Source organism: Dermacentor andersoni, chromosome 6 (genome assembly GCF_023375885.2).
Source record: "Dermacentor andersoni chromosome 6, qqDerAnde1_hic_scaffold, whole genome shotgun sequence".
In the NCBI taxonomy this organism is placed as follows: Eukaryota; Metazoa; Arthropoda; class Arachnida; order Ixodida; family Ixodidae; genus Dermacentor; species Dermacentor andersoni.
In genome coordinates this window covers 6,996,179-7,013,396 of record NC_092819.1, presented here as the reverse complement: position 1 = coordinate 7,013,396, position 17,218 = coordinate 6,996,179, and positions in this window count along the sequence as shown.

The window sequence follows — 17,218 nt, the reverse complement described above, 5'->3', positions numbered from 1 at the left end:
AGATTGCCGTGGACGATCTCGACTGCGAGAAGACTGCCTTTGTAACACCCGACGGTCTTTATCAATTCAAAGTGATGCCGTTCGGTCTATGTAACGCTCCTGCCACTTTTGAACGCATGATGGACTCCCTTCTTCACGGTTTCAAATGGTCCACGTGCCTGTGCTACTTGGACGACGTTATCGTATTCTCCCTAACATTCGCTACGCACCTCGAGCGCCTCTCAGCAGTCCTGGACGTTTTTCGGCGAGCCGGTCTGCAACTCAACGCATCGAAGTGCCAATTTGGCCGTCGCCAGCGTCGTTGGACATCTCGTTGACGCGAACGGAGTGCAACCGGACCCAGGCAACATTCATGCTGTTACGCACTTCCCTGTTCCAAAGTGTGTCAAGGATGCGCGCAGCTTCATCGGCTTTGGCTCGTACTTCCGCCGTTTTGTGAGAAATTTCGCGGCCATAGCACGACCACTAACCGAGCTTTTGAAAAAAGACGCCACTTTCCAGTGGGGCGATAACGAGGCCTCTGCATTCTCGCTTCTAATCGACCTTCTCACAACGCCTCCCGTTCTGGCCCATTTCGATCCTTCTGCGCCTACCGAAGTCCGTACTGATGCCAGCGGTCATGGAATTTGCGCAGTACTGGCACAACGCCAGCGTGGCCACGACCGTGTTATCGCTTATGCCAGCAGGCTCCTCTCGCCTGCGGAGCGCAACTATTCCATCACTGAGCGTGAGTGTCTGGCCCTAGTTTGGGCGGTTGCGAAGTTCCGCCCATACTTATATGGCCGACCCTTTTCCGTTGTCACGGACCATCACGCGCTTTGCTGGTTATACTCATTGAAAGACCCTACAGGAAGACTTGGTTGCTGGGCCTTACCCCTCCAAGAATATTCGTTCTCTGTCACCTACAAATCTGGCCGACTGCACAAGGACGCTGACTGCCTGTCTCGCTACCCGGTAGACGAGCCTGACGCCGCCGACAGTAGTACCGGCGATGGCACTTTCTCTGTGGCTGCCTTCGCTAACATCACCGATGAGCAGTACCGAGACCTATCGCTGCGAGTACTCATCGAGCGTCTGCGCTCTACACCTACCGACGCATCCGTTCGCCGATATTTCCTCCAAGGCGGCATTCTGTACCGAAGGAACTTCCTCCCTGATGGCCCTGATCTTCTTCTTGTCGTGTCAAAACATCTACGACAGACTGTGCTCTTTGAGATGCATGACGCACCCACTGCAGGACATCTTGGGGTAACCCGCACGTACGACCGCGTCCGTCGCCGCTTCTATTGGCCTGGTCTTGCTCGCTCCGTCCGACGCTATGTTGCTGCCTGTGATCCCTGCCAGCGTCGGAAAACACCTCAGGTGCTACCTTCCGGTCATCTCCAGCCGATCACCGTCCCTGTGGAACCGTTCTTTCGTATTGGATTAGACCTCCTTGGTCCATTTCCCACGTCATCCTCTAGGAACAAATGGGTAGCCGTTGCAACTGATTACGCCACCCGATACGCTATCACGCGGGCTCTCCCTACCAGTTGCGCCACTGACGTTGCGGACTTTCTCTTGCATCACATTATCTTAGTGCATGGCGCCCCGCGACAGCTGCTTACTGACTGTGGTCGTAACTTCCTCTCGAAAGTTATTGCCGACATTGTGCGTTCCTGCTCTATTCAACACAAACTGACTACCTCATACCATCCTCAAACCAATGGCCTGACAGAGCGGTTAAACCGTACTCTTATCGACATGCTGTCCAAGTACGTTTCGAAGGACCACCACGACTGGGACGTTGCCCTACCTTACATCACATTTGCTTATAATTCTTCCCGGCACGACACCGCGGGATTTTCTCCATTTTATCTACTTTACGGTTGCGAACCGACCTTGCCCCTTGACACAGTACTTCCTTCTGCTGCAATCTCAACAACCGAGTATGCGCGCGACGCCATCGCCCTCGCCGACCATGCATGCCAGCTTGCCCGTGCTCGACTGACGGACTCGCAAACCACGCAGCAGCGTCACTACAACGCCCGCCACTGTGATGTGCTGTTTTCGCCTGATGCACTCGTGCTCCTGTGGTCGCCCTCTCGTCACGTCGGACTTTCGCAAAAGCTCCTTTCGCGATACACAGGGCCCTACCGTGTGCTGCGCCAGGTGACGCCTGTGACGTACGAAATTGCTCCTGTGAGCTCAACCTCGTCATCTACTCTGGCATCTAGTGATGTCGTGCACGTCAGTAGGCTCAGGACCTACTACACTGCTTCAGACTCCGGCCTTTAGTCGCTCCGGGACGGCGCTTTTGCCGCCGGGGGTAGTGCTACGGGATAGTATTTCCAATGACGAAGAGCTGAGCAGTAAGAAGACGACGACGACAATTAGAAGCTAGCGCGGGCTGTTGCCTCTTGGCCAAACGCAGCGCATTTTCTTGTAAATATACTTGTACATAGCTTTTCGTCTGCGTCTTCCTACGTAACAATATCGCTAGTCACTTGCTTACCGTGCAGACTGTCATGAAACATTCTGCTTTGAACATTCGTGTGTAGTCTGTGTAAGTCGCTGTCAGCCAGGCTTCAGAGCATTGATTTAACAGTGAGCCCATTCGTTTTTTCTTGATACGTGGGCGATATGGTGGCCGTAACTTTACATGCGTTGGATTGGATGCATGTAGATAAGAGTGCGAGAAATGTACTATGCCAGGAAGCGGTGCCACTCTCTCTGTCACTGCATAACAAGCGACACTCATTCTTGCCAATGTTCTGTGGTTGAAGTCCTTTCTTTAAAGGTTTACTATACAACACTGGCAGAAGTGTGAATTTTTTTATTCGCAAGGAAAGCCATGTATCATGAATGGTGGCTGGCAACACAGGCATTCCTTATGTAGCAGCTGTCCATGGACTTAATCACGTATTAATTCCATTTTGTAACATTGCAGTCACTATTTTCGCAGCCAACCACTGCACACACCTTCCCTCTACCATTCCACATTTTGCAGCATGAATGGAGCACAGTGCGTTAACGAACACCCAGTTGCATTTCCGTCAGCTGATTGTACAGTAGTAGGGCAGACAAAGTAATGGTTTCGTGTTCATATGCTTTCGCTAAGGCAATGGACGGCACGGTGCCGGAAGCGCCATCTCGTTTCTCTAGGGCAAACCACTCTGCGAATAGGGTCAATATATATATCTAGCTACATAACACATGCACACACACACATGCCACAGCGTAAATAAACTGAAAAGGCAGTAAAAAGCATGACAATATGGGCAGAATATGAAATTATATTGTTCAAGCCGCCACTGGAGCCTGGATTATCTTTGTCCATGAAGGGGCATTCTTTATTGGAGACAGCCCTGGACAGTGTGCTTACAAACTTGTCATCCAATAACATAATTCTGGCTTAAACAAAGAGCTGTGCGACTTCTCTACTCTTGTGCATTAGAACTGCTTGTTGGCCTAGTTGGTGCTTGCTGAAAGACATATGTTTTTTGCCGCAAGTTGACACACACAAAAGGAAGACACACAAAGGCAACACGAGTGGCTGTAAACCAGTTGGAAGTGCCGCCCATGTTGTCTTTATGTGTCTTCCTTTTGTGTGTGTTAACTTGCGGCAAAAAGCATGTCTTGTGCATTACTTCTGTGGTTCGAAAAAGTGGCTCACATTCGAATTTCTGAATGCCCTTTCACTGCCTTGTGCATGTTAGACATGTGCTCCTCTAGAACAAGTGACCTGGAGGCAGCTCTAATCCTGCGCATCCCCAGCTCACTTAGCTCTAGTACACCCAGGCCTATATTCACCGGAATGCACCCTATGCAGTGCCCCCAGAGGAGGCTTCCATTATATTCTCCACATTTGCTCCAAGTTCCAACCACCATCCGATTGGTAATTAACAGACCTAGAGAAATGGTAGATTTCAGTGTCCAGCTCCGACCTGGCTGCACAAAAGTAGCTGGTGGGCTGGACTTTGAGAGTCTCCGAGGTTCACAAGCTCACAGCCACACTACGAGATCTAGAACCAACCCATTCGTAGGTTGCATATAAGGCTCAAGTTTTAATAAATGTTTTCCACCACCACTACCGCCAACTACCTCTAGCCTTTAATTGTGACAGTGACCATTTTCCCCTATGCACCATAAGAGCATTCCTGGCAGTGTGTGTGTATACATGTAACATGTACACATGTAAGCAAACAAAGTGAAGTTCCATGTTTTTCACTCAGCATTAGGATCTCAATGTCAACTAGTTCAAGCTTGAATCTTATTTTTTTTTTATTCAGGTTTCCTTACAGGTTCCATCAGGAACATTGAGTAAGGGGGGCGATTGAATCAAACACAAGTTTAACAGAAGCAACGCAGATCAAACAATACAATATGGTTACATAGTACAAATAAATAAAAGAAAGGGTAACATGACACAAGTACACTATAGTTACAAAAAAGGTTATTGTTTGCAAAGGCGCGATAAGGCAAGAATGTAAGATACACAAGGGGGAGACAGCCTGTTCAATGGGCAGGCGATAAGTGCACAACAACAACTGGTACGCTAAAAAAGAAAAGAAAAATGGCGACAATACACCCCCACGTAATCACAACGAAACATGGTTACAGTATTTAAGATGTATAAAGTTGGTACACTTGGTTGCGGAACGATGCGTGATCGGTTACTGAAACAATTTCGTTGGGAAGATCATTCCATAATGTTATTGCTCTGGGCATTGTCGATGAGTTGAATGCTTGCGTGTGGCCGTAGATGCGCTTGAAAGAGCGATGGTTGTTCAATCGATTGGACATGCACACGGGGGATTCTAGGGGTAAAGATTTGTATACTTGTGTAGCAAACAAACGATAGCAACAGAACGACGGGTGCCTAAGGATTCGAGAGTATTATCAGTTTTTATTTGAGTTATGCTGAGATGATGGCTGTATTTTTGAGAGATGAAACGAGCAGCACGGTTTTGTATCGCTTCTATCATAGAAATTAGATATTTTTGATGAGGAGACCAGATTGATGATGCGAACTCTAGTTGAGGATGGACGTATGTTAGGTAGGCAAGTTTACAGACATTGGTCGGGCAGTTTCGTAAATTACGACGTAAGTAACCCAAAGTTCTGGAAGCCTTGGTGCAAATGGTGGTAATGTGTAAGGCCCAGGAAAGATCATGTGTTAGATGCACGCCTAGGTACTTATATGATGGAACTTGGGATACAGGTATAGTATCCAAGACATATGTAAAGTTAGAATTATTGCGTTTGCGACTGGAGGTTATGAGCCTGCATTTGGATAGGTTAAGGGACATAAGCCAGATTTTGCACCAATCAGAAATAATGTTAAGGTCATTTTGCACAGCGACGTGGTCTTCGAGATCCGTAATTGTACGATATATGGTACAATCATCTGCAAATAAGCGCATGCATGATGATATATTAAGCGGTAGGTCATTAATATAGATCAAAAATAAAAGAGGCCCTAGAACACTTCCCTGAGGAACACCGGAAGATACATGGCAACGGGGAGAGGAGAAGTTATTAACCTCTGTGAACTGTTGATGGTGAAAAAGGAAATTCCGGATCCAAGTTAATGTAAGCGAGTCTAGTCTAAGGGCTGATAATTTGGATATTAGTCGACCATGAGCTATGCGATCGAAAGCTTTAGAAAAATCAAGGAACATGCAATCAGTTTGTTTATTGGCATCCATGCTGAAGTGTAAGTCGGTGGTAAATTCCCATAATTGTGTGTCGCAAGAAAAATATTTTCTGAATCCGTGTTGATTAGAGAAGAAAAAGTTGTTTGAGTCTTGGTCCACAATGTCAGACTCATATTTATAGCATGTGGTATTTACGCATGAAGTGTAACAAAATAGGTGCAAATACTCGGTGTCAGTCCACAGTTAAAGGCATTCTTGGTATGAATTTGAATTTGCAGCAAACAGCAACAAAGCAGTGCTATAGATGACCAGCTAAAAAAAAGCTGTTTTGGACAGCTTGAGGGGTTAAGAGAGGATCCACACCACAGCCCAAGATGGCACTCATTGGTTGCTACATACTTGCCACAATCTGCTTGTTCCTGTGTTTTCACCATTATGTTTGGCAAGAAAAAAGTTTTATATTGCACTGACAAGTTCCTAAAATTTATGAAAAGCAAAACTATTATTATTGATGAGTAATTTGTATCAGAAAACCTGCAAATGCACAAGTACAAGCTTTGAATCAAGATAGATATATTGCAGTTCTGACGTGAAATTTTTCAGCGAGAGTCGTTTGATAAGTGTGGTAAAAAGCAATTAAAGATACCATGTTTGCAGAAAACAATATTTTTCAACATAGTTCCCTTCCAGAAAGAAAGAGCGGCTCGAGGCCCTTGAATAAGACATTTACCACTGAGATAACCTCTTCATCTGAAGAAAATTTCTTTCCACCCAGCCAAGTCTTCATGTTTGGAAAAAGGAAAAAGGTTGTGTGGGGCCAAATCCGGAGAATAGGGTGGATGAGGCACAACCTCGAAGCCAAACTCGTGTAATATGGCCATTTCAACAAGCGATCTGTGGGACAGAGCATTGTCTTGGTGAAAAAGGAGTTGTTTCCATGCTAACCCAGATAGTTTAGTGCGCAATTATTTTTTCAATTGATCTGGGAATGTTGCATAATATGGTCTTGTTATCATTTTGCTATTTTGTAAGTAGTTTGCAAAGGTGTGGATCCCAAAAGACAGTCGCCATCACCTTTCCGGATGAACAAACGGTGTTTGCCTTTCTTGGAGCACCTTCTTCAGGCCCAGTCTATTGCTTTGACTGCTGTTGAGACTCTGGAGTGTAACGATGTATCCGCATCTCGTCAACTGCCACAAATCGACACCAAAAGTTATGCAGATTGCAATCAAGCGCCTTTAAACACTGCTTCGAGATGTCTGCCCTCATGCGCCTTTGGTCAATCGTCAGCAGTCGCGGTACCCAATTAACGTGCACAGACCTTCTACATCTGCAATTTCTCATGAAGAATATTGTGAACTCTCTGCCGAGATGCCTACAATTTCAGCTATCTCATGTACCTTCACTTGGCAGTCTTCCATGACAATTCCATGAATTTTCGATACCATATGTCTGGCGTGGTGACGTCCACTGGACACCCAGGATGTACTTGATCTTACGTCGAAGTTCAGCCACGTTTGAATTTATTTATCCATTAGTAAATGGTCTTCAGCGATGGTGCAGAGTCTCCATGAACTTCCTTCAAATCGACTTTAATTTGGGCAGCCATCCAGTGTTTTAAATAAAAATGTTTGATCACTGCTCGAAATTCACCTTTTTCGATTTTGGCAGGAATCACCACACAGCTCAGTGCCCAAGGCTGTCAGTAGCTTACCATAGAATAAATAACTGTCGCTACCAGCGTAAACAAGTTCTGCCATCATATAAAGGGTGCTTCTCGTGCGCCACCTTGAAGAAAACAGATTTGTAGCGCCATCTCTTGTATTTTTCATACTTATCAAACGACCCTCATATTTCATTTACTTTGATGAACAATAATTCACCCATGCAGCCTTGTTCCACTGTGCAAAGATTTTTAATAAATACTGTAGAACCTCATTGATACGATCCCATTGCGTACAATTTCCCAGCGCCAACGTTTGCGATAACAAAAAAAAAAGAGACCCAGGAGAGTTACGCATATATTTTACCTGTTCATATGTTCCCAGAAAACACTATTTTTTCGCACCAACGTTCACTACATCGCCCAACTGCGATTGTATAATACGTTTTCCAGCCACTAAATCCCACGTAAACAAGCAAATGCACGAGCTGCACACGATCTAGTATAGTAGCTGCCCACCGCCGTGGAAGCTGCACTGCAATATATGCACTTGCCCGCCTGTCTCACGTGAAAACGGCGGCGCGCACTCCGTTTCTTATTCCAGTATCAGCAAATTTCTTCGCGAGTCGTCGCACGCCGCATTCACAGCTATCGCCGCCAACCCTATTGTGATAAACATCTTCATCCATCTGTTTTACAGCGCGTGGGGCGTAGTGCCATTGGAAGCGTACTGCACGCTTTTAGCACCACGTTTTATTCCGGTGGCACCCACCAGCTCGATTTTGTTTCGTTTCCGATCGCCATCTCAAAACACTACACAATAGGAAAACAAAACACATCTCTGGTCAACGGAGCCCCATCAGCTCGACGCGCATCGGCGTCTTGTGCTGCGTGATTCAACGGTTCGCATTACCTAGATGTCAAGTGCAGTTGAGTCCATCAAATCTTTTAGTTGCATCGGATCGTATGTTTTCCCGGTTAGTGCATATTCCTCGCCTTTTATTCTAAAACGTACAAACGAGGTTCTACTGTATTTCACTGCTTATTTCGACTAATCTTGGTTACTATGCTGGAAGTATTGAAGACAGCAACATGACTGAAAATGTGTCTACATTCAAGGTATAATAAGAGTCAGATGCCAGGCAAATACTGCAACCACACGGCCTTGAAAACCTTTAGCGTGCTACAAATTTGTTTGAATAAAAGAGATGCGTCTCCTTGTCTATTCAAAGCACAGAAACCACTACACTTGCGATTTCTTGTAGTGCCAACATCGCGATTCTCTGTGATGACTTACTCAGAGTAATGGAAACCAATGAGAGCTAGCACAAAAAAAAAGGGGGGAATAAATGTAGAAAGGGCTTTACATAGGTGCCAGGGCTTGCGTGCAGTAGTGAAGCAGGTCAGGAGGTGATATATGAAAGCATTACACAATTGTTAAACACTGCACAATTTCATACTACTGTGGCAAAATTCTCGCTGTGCATCGCATTTTGTATAGCATCTGAGATTTCAGCATTCCATTTTTGCATAATCTCAAAGACAATGCTTTGATACACAACAATATAGCTACTTGCCTTTATAAAGCAAAGCACGCTATGCGTGAGCTCAAATGCATTGAAAAAGCAGAAATTGTTCTACTTCATAAAATTTAGAATACCAAAGGCAAGGATAGTCAACAGCCGACTTCGAAACACCCACTGGCATTGGCTAATCAGGACATTAATGGTCTGTTTTATACACCACCTATAATTTGCAGCCATACTGTCGCAAAACGTCTTCTTTACTTGCACTTATTATAAGCTGCCACATGAATATTTCCCAGTGAACTTTATATACACCCCTTTAATGGCTTCAAGTTGGGTTAATAAGCCCAGATGACTCTTGTGTTTGCTTTGCTCATAAGTAATGTTACTGCAGACTTTTGGGCAAATCCAAGCCGGTTATAGCCTTGATAAATGATGAGTAATTTTATAATGATGCGTAACCTTAGATTTATTCACACTTGCCACATTTTTCTGAGCTATCTTAACAAACATCACCAGAGCACGTTTAGCAGCAATTTTGTGATGTTTTTGCAATGATCTTGCAATGTTGTATGGGGGGGAATGGAAATGAAGAGGCATGCTGCTGCACAATGGCAGTGCGGTTTCGCACACACGCCAAGCCTCTGCACACATTTGCTTGTGCTTAGGCAAACTAGCAAACCCAGCCTGGCTTGCAGGTCTTGGCTGTCCTTTGTCTTACGCTATGCCTATGCCAAAGTACCTTCACATCAGACATTTCAGCTGCATACAAAGCCAGACTTCAGCCGAACAGTAACTTAGATTATTGGCCCGTCACTCCAGGAATCTTGCTGCACATAATCAGGGTGTCTACCAAATTGACATTTCCAAATTCCCAGAGTTTTCCAGGTTTTCCCTGAGTGCCTCTGCAAAATTCCCTGAGCGACGCAGAACTATGTTTTATGTCAAGACCGCGGGCTGAAACCATATCGCCCGATGCTGTCACTCTAGTAAGCATATGAAAAAAATCATTTAAAAAAACGACTTCGTCCAATTTGAATACTAAGCAGTAGTGTTTATGTTATTCAAAAAGAGAATAGAAGGGAGGGGTTAGTAAAATGCACAGCAAATAAAATGTCTTTGAAAAAATTGCAAATCGAGTTGGATATTCTCAAATACAAATAAAAAGGAGATGCATACAGAAGCAAATATTTTTGAATATGACATTTCTATCAACCGATAGAAACTTTGTCACAATTGAGATTCTCTCTCAACAGCTCGTATGTCAACCTCAACTGTCCTGACATACTCTCAGCCCGCGCACGATGCCTCAGTGTTGTGTTTTACTGCTTTAAAGAGTTTATTTTGGTTTGGATGAGGGACACCTGCATCTCGGCATCAGCCAACACTTCGTTTTTTGAGCTCAAGCTCCTTCAAAACAGCGGCAGCGCGCTTCCTTTCCCGTTCATTCCTCAATGCATAGGTCCTTTCTGTTCTTGTCCTCCTTCCACCACTCGTTCACCCCACAGACCATTTGAAGCATCTTCTTGGTCAGTTGCACAGTCCACGTCTGATTATTCGAACTCCCTAGGGGCAACGAAAACGTCGAAAAATCGGCCAGCTGGAAAAAATAAATGCATGTCATTTACTGCCCTTAAAGGCTCAAACCGCCACAGGCACATTCAAAAACGCTCTGAAGGCCTGTTATGCTTCACTGCAATACTTTTGCGTATGCTTCACTAGAGGAGGCACTGGCTTCACCAAGATTTTTGTACAGAGGCGAAGCTGACTTTCGGGAACCGGCATTATGCAACACACCATGCTTTCCAAGCTTCTAGACCACAAAGGCGGAGTCCGGGCCATCGCTGACAGCAGCGAATTCTTTCAATAACAAACACGGGAGATTAAAACCGATATTACTTCCTTCTAGCGCCCTCTCCATCCTCACCATGTACATCATAAACAGCAGTGGGGATAAAGGGCACCCCTGCCTCAGCCCCTTGTTGATATGAACTTTCTGCTCGCTCTTCATCCCTTCCCATTCAATGCAAACGGTATTTTCTAGGTAAATCTCTCTCAAGAACTGTAGACAATCAGCACCCAAGCCTTCCCCTTCCAGAATATCCCACAAAATGTTGCAGTCTACGTTGTCATAGGCTCCTGTAATGTCTAAAAAGGCCACATATAACGGTCTGCTTTCTACTTTTGATATTTCAATACACTGAATAAGAACAAATAAGTTATCACTTAAATGCCTGCTTATTCTGAAGCCATTCGGAAGTTCTCCCAAAATGCCATTATTCTCTGCCCATGCTTGAAGCTTTAATTTGATTGCCTGCATTGCTAGCCTGTATATTACCGATGTAATGGTCAACCGTCTATACGAGTGAATTCTTTCTCCCCCCTTAACAGGTTATAAACGGATTGGATTGGATTGTATTTAGTGGCCTCGCCCTTTGTAACGGGTGGGCGTCGCCATATGAAAAAGTAGCGATGCCCTGGCCTTGGTAGGTAACAATCACGTACATGCACACATAAGCACAGTCACACATGCATTCACACACACTATCAATGTCGATCAATATCAATGTTTGGCCGTTAATGTGCGCGCACTATGGCCCACCACTCATTGAGGCGATTCTTGGTTGTAGCCACTTGGTCACCACCGCTAGATGGAACGCTGGGGAGAAGCCAAGCGCTAGCGATAGTGTGGCGCCATCTGTAGGTGCTTGTGTGAGGCACGTGCAGTGCAGGACCAAATGTTCAATTGTCTCTTCGTCCGCAGCACACACACTGCACATAGCGCTTTCCACGTTGTCGTCAAAGCGCCGGCGGTAAACCAGAGTTCTGAGAGCGCTGGCTCGTGCCTCGAAGAGGAGGCTGCTGGCTACACTGTTGTTGTAGAGGGGATCCACGTGGATCTCTTGTTTGTATGCCCTATAGAGTTTCAGTGTGGGCTTACCCTCCATTTCTCGCCACCAAGTGTCCGCCCCCGTCTGTCGCAACAGGGTCTCGAGTGCTTTGGCTTACTTTCTCTTGGTCTCCTCCTGTACAGGGCTCAAGAAGAAGCCGTATTTCTTGGACAGCTGCTGCTGCCTTTTCGTCCACCTGGTGCGGATGCCATTGCGGTGTATGTAATCAAACATGTGCCATGCCCAGCGATGTGGCTGCATCAGGCGCAACCTGCCCTTGTACACCCATGAGCAAAAGTATACGGACCAGGGATTGCGCGATAAAACTGATTTTAGCCTTTGCCAGTGAGTGCAACATAATATTAAGGACTGCAGTCCAAACTCGGCGTTGCAGATTTTCTAGTGCACTAGTCGGTTTCCGTTTATGCCTGGCAATTAGAAAGAAATTCCGTTTCTTCGGCGTCCCTGTGGTCCGCATACTTTTGCTCATGGGTGTACGTCAGCTTGCTGCGTGCCTCGCGCGCTTCAAACCGGGACCAACCGAGGTCACCCTAGATTGCCTCATTTGCCCATATTGCCATGGCAGCCCATAGCCAGTCTCCCTACAGCGCGCTGGCTGCGTTACAGCCATTCTCAGGTCTGCGCTGTGGGGCATACAATATTGGCAAAAGTCAGTGCAGGCACGTGTACTGTTTTTCACAGCTCTCGCACCATAATGAAGCGATTGAATCCCCACAGGCACTTCCTGCGGAGTATTTGGCTGGCCCGCTGGCATGTTCCCCTCAGGCGCTTTTCATGGCTTGCCGTATAATCTTGTTGCGCGCTGAAGCTCACACCAAGGTATTGATACTCAGTTGCCTGGGGCAGTAGTCCTCCATATGGTAGTGTCAGTGAGCCGGGTGCCTCAGGGCCAGAGAAGGCAATCACTGCCGACTTCTTTGTGTTATACTGCAGTCCCAGTGGCGCCAAGGCTTCGGCACAGGTGGTGATGACGGTCTGCAGATCGCCAGTGTTCCCCGCCAGCAGCACTATGTCATCTGCAAATACCAGCCCCGGCAACACTTGCTGCTCCCTGAGCCCATCGCTTGTTCTCTCCACCACAAAGCCTACCCTGGAGACCAATAGCGTGCGCTCTACACATGCGGTATACAGCATATAGAGTAAGGGCAAGAGTGGGCAACCCTGTTTTAAACCCTTGCCCACCACTACCTCACTCGAGTAGGCGCCGTTCAGGGTAGCTACAACTGTGCTGTCTGCATAGAGGCGTCTGATAAGCCAGTCCATGTTGGCGTCATCCCCATCGCCTCAAGAGGCCGTAGCAATGGCTCGTGTGGGACACTGTCATAGGCCTTCGTCACACCAAGAAAGCAGCTAATCAACCCACGTTCCTCCTTTCGTGCGACCTCTATACATTGGCTCAGGACAAGCAAGTTGTCCTCAAGCCGTTGGTCGGGCCGAAAACCATTCTTCAATCCAGTGAGGTGCCCGCCTTCTTCAGCCCACGCAGTCATCCAAGCCTTTATCACTTGGGCAAACACGCGATACACTACGTTAGTGATTATAAGTGGCCGCTAGTCACGTAGAAGGCCAGAGTCGCCACCCCTTTTGGGGAGCAGGATCACCTTGCCGCGTAGTCAGCCTATAGGTATTGGTCCACCGTCCACAATTTTGCTGAAGAAATCAGCCAGCTGTGATCGTGATTTAGTACCGAGACATGTCACAAGTCTGACCGGGATACCGTCAAGGCCTCGAGCAGTGCGCGCACCTATTCTCGTGATTGCCCTGTCAACAGCACTCCGAGACACTGTCCACGTCTGATGGTCGGTACCCGCCAAGCCTGAGCGCTCTGGGGCAGGGAGGGGCACAGCGGGTGAACCCTGTGGTGGCGGCACATATAGTTGGCGGATATGGTCAGCTAAGGCTCGGTGGAGATCATTTTCTTTGGCCCCCGTTGACTCTGTGCGAACTTCAGGCTGTGCAGCTTTGCCATCAAGGCGGGACACACATGTCCAGAATTTGACTGCTGCTCCTGTGCCTGCAGATTTGATTGCCTGGAGCGTCTTGTGGTTGGCTGCTGCTATCTTCCGTTGCGTGATAGCCTGCATCTCCCGTTTTCGGTGGAGATATTCCTGCCATGTCCCCTGGACATCCTCGCTGTGAGGACTCTTAACCGCGTGGCGATGGTTCCGGTTGGCAGCTCGGCGAGCCTTCAGTGCTGCCTGGACTTCCCCGTCCCACCAGCTCTTCCTTCTAACCCCTTGATCCGCATTGACAATCTTCTCGTGTTTCCGCATGATCCGGCGGAGCTGGTCAATGTACTGCTCGTAGGTCTCCGCTTCTTCACGGCTGGGACTTAGTTCAAATTCGTTGGCCACTTCTTCATATGCCGCTTCAGGGAGAAACCGCACTGCAGGTTCACGTTTCTTCGACTGTAGGCGCCAAGGGGATGCCTTAAAGCGCAGCCTGAGGCGGTTGTGGTCGCTCCCCAAACTGTACCGGCCTTCTTAAACAATGTGGACATCCTGGAGGGTTTTGCCGAGGTTCAGCGACACGAGGGCATAATCGATGCACAAGCTCTGGCCCCGCGCACACCATGTAAACGTGCCCTCGCAGACAGCCCGAAGGTTTGCAATTTCAAGGGAAAGCTCCTGGGCCAGCTCGAGCATGAGCCTCCCATTGTGGTTGTAGTAAGCATCGAGCTCCTGAATGTGGCCATTAAAGTCGCCTAGGATCAGCAGTTCCCGACTGTGGCCCCAGCGTTTGATGTCATGCTTGATGCACTGTACGACGTTGAAGTTCTCAGGTTGTTGATTCGTAGAAACACTGAGGTAAACTACACAAGCTAAGACTGGTGTTGCGTGCATGTAGCCGGACAGCCAGGTGTGTTGCACACAGGACTCCTCGAGCGGTGCCCAGATGCTGCCTTCTCGCCACAGAAACCCCCCGCCTCCACCCTTCCGGGATGTACTTTCTCGGTTACAGCCAGCCCAGTTCCTAAGTGGATCTCTCCAGTTCCCGTAGATGTGTCTCCGCCACTCCATACAACGTGATGCCCTCTTCCTCCATTTCTCTGTAGATCTCTTCCCATTTTGCTAAGCGTCGGCCACCATATAGGTTAAGGAAGGCGACCAATACTGTGCCTGGTTTCGGGTGTCAAGTTCTGCGCCTCCGCCATTGGACATTTGGATGCTGTGGGCTGAGTCGCGCACCTCCGTTGGCACTGTGGACGTTTTTCACAGAGTGGGCCATTTTTTGGCCAGCACATTCTCGAGGGCCTCCTCGATGAGCTGGGCTAGACCTCTCTGACCTCGACCTGTACTGCCCCCATGCCAACGCTCCCCTCGGCTTGTCAGGTGCGGTTCCTTCTGTGCCCTGCTCCAATGAGGGGTTCCAGATGGCTGGTTGGGCTGGCATCTGTCAGGGTGTGCCCTCCAGTCCTGTGTCGTCTTTTCTCAATGTTCAAGGCCTAAAAAAGGCGCTGCCACTGTGCCAATGACTCGGCTGACCTGCCGCGCTGTCACCTCGTCATAGTGTAGGCAGCCTTTGTGTAAACCAGTCGACAGCTCCCCCTTCCCTAAGTCCAGAAAACGGTTTCCTGTCCTCCGGCACCACTTCTTTATCTTGGCATTGGCGAGCACAACAGCAGCCGGTGTTTCACCACCCCTGCTGTATATCTCTGGAATGGAGCAGACGATAAGGCTCCCAGGCCGCCCTGTCCACTGTAGGTCTAGTGCCTGTGCCACCTCCTCCGGGGTACCTTTCAATACGTCATGAAACAACAGGTTATAAAAGTGACACCAACGGCCAACGGATGAACGAGAGTGGGCGCAAGCGGCTCCCATAGAAGCCGTATTTCTGTGCAGGTCTGGAGTTCCAGTAGGTCGTGACACGGCCGCTGGATAAAGCGGCCGTGGTTGTGGCAATGGTCATGGAGGCGGCGAGGTAATCAAAATGGCAGCGGTGGTGGCTTTGATTATTGCCGTTTCGGACATGCAGTCACATCAAAACGTCCGAAAAATCGGACGGCGAAGAGTTCTTGCGTCCGAAATTTCAGGCGTTCTGATACATTGACTCTGTGCGGTACGTGGTGGTGCCGTGAAGCCGTCCAAATTATTGGGAATCCGGAAAGTTGGTCGTTGACTGAACGCTGGCAACTCCTCCAGCCGACAACAGGGCGTCAAAGACGATTCATTACAATTCCTGTCTGTTACTCGAGCCAGCATTCGACCCTTTCAATAAAGTTACAGCTAATTTTCCCTGATAGAGGCACAAATTCCCCAAGTTTTCCCCGAGTTTTCCCATACTACTCAAAATCCCTGAGAATTCCCGGTTTTCTCGGTTGGTAGACACCCTGATAATATACACCAGCTGCCATAACACTATAGTAGAACCAACAGCTTGATTTGCAGGGGTGATTTTAGTTCCATAGCTTTGTTGATAGACCAGTGCCATTTGTAAAGTAAGCAGTATGCAAAATTTTGTGTTTCCTCCTTAAGTAATGGGGCTTTTAACTTGTGTTGATCTACAAATTTTAGTCAACACAAGCTAGGTGCGCTTTTTGTCGACTCAGCACAGTATCCCACAGGGGAGATTCTCCATAACAGTAGTGGACGTAGAGGGAAAAATAATTACACAGCTTCTGTAAGGGTAAAAACGACCCATGTAGTGGAGGAGGCTGCTAGTGCTTTAGCTATTAACAGAAGTAAGAAGCCAGCCTTTATGTACTCGGACTCACGCTTGGCCATCCGCTCCTTCTGGTACGGATTGGTAGCGCAAACAAGCAATATCCTTTGGGATCAGGATTTCACTATCACAAGTGAAGAGCAGGGATACCACCACATTTCGTGGTTCCCTGCCCACTAAGGGACATCACTGGACCGAATGGGATTAACCTAAATGAGGCTGCCCGTAAGTTTGCGCATGACTTTGCGAACCGTGCAGCTGAACCTGGGGCCTCAGAAATTCCCATAGATATAGGAAAAGACCCGCTCTATACGTCATGAGATTACCACTCATAATAAGCTTAGCCATAGAACCTTCCCCCTGCCACACCCCAAGCTTGACAGGGCCCAGGCCTCTATGCTTAGAATGCTATTGACTGGACCTTACCCTTCTCCTCGCTTAATGCACTTAATCGATCAGGAAAACTCACAGGAATGCCACAATTGTGGATACAAATGTAATTTTGAGGATGTGTACTGTCTGTGCCCAGCCATAAAGGCCTCTTCACTACAAACCAAGGACTCCTGGGAATCCACCCTCAAGTGTCCAGAACATATACAACTCCAGGCCATCCAGAAGGCCCATGACGTTGCGGTGGGTCTCGACCTGCCCAGTCCCATCATGGGTGAAGCCATCAGCTTATCCCGGGTCCCCCTGGACATGAGCTCTTCAGGACTTCAATAAAGTTCTTGTCATCTACATAATGTCAGGTGAGAGAGAGGGAGAGAAAGTTCAATGAAACAGAGATATTTCTGCCAGCATGTGCAATGTCGCCTG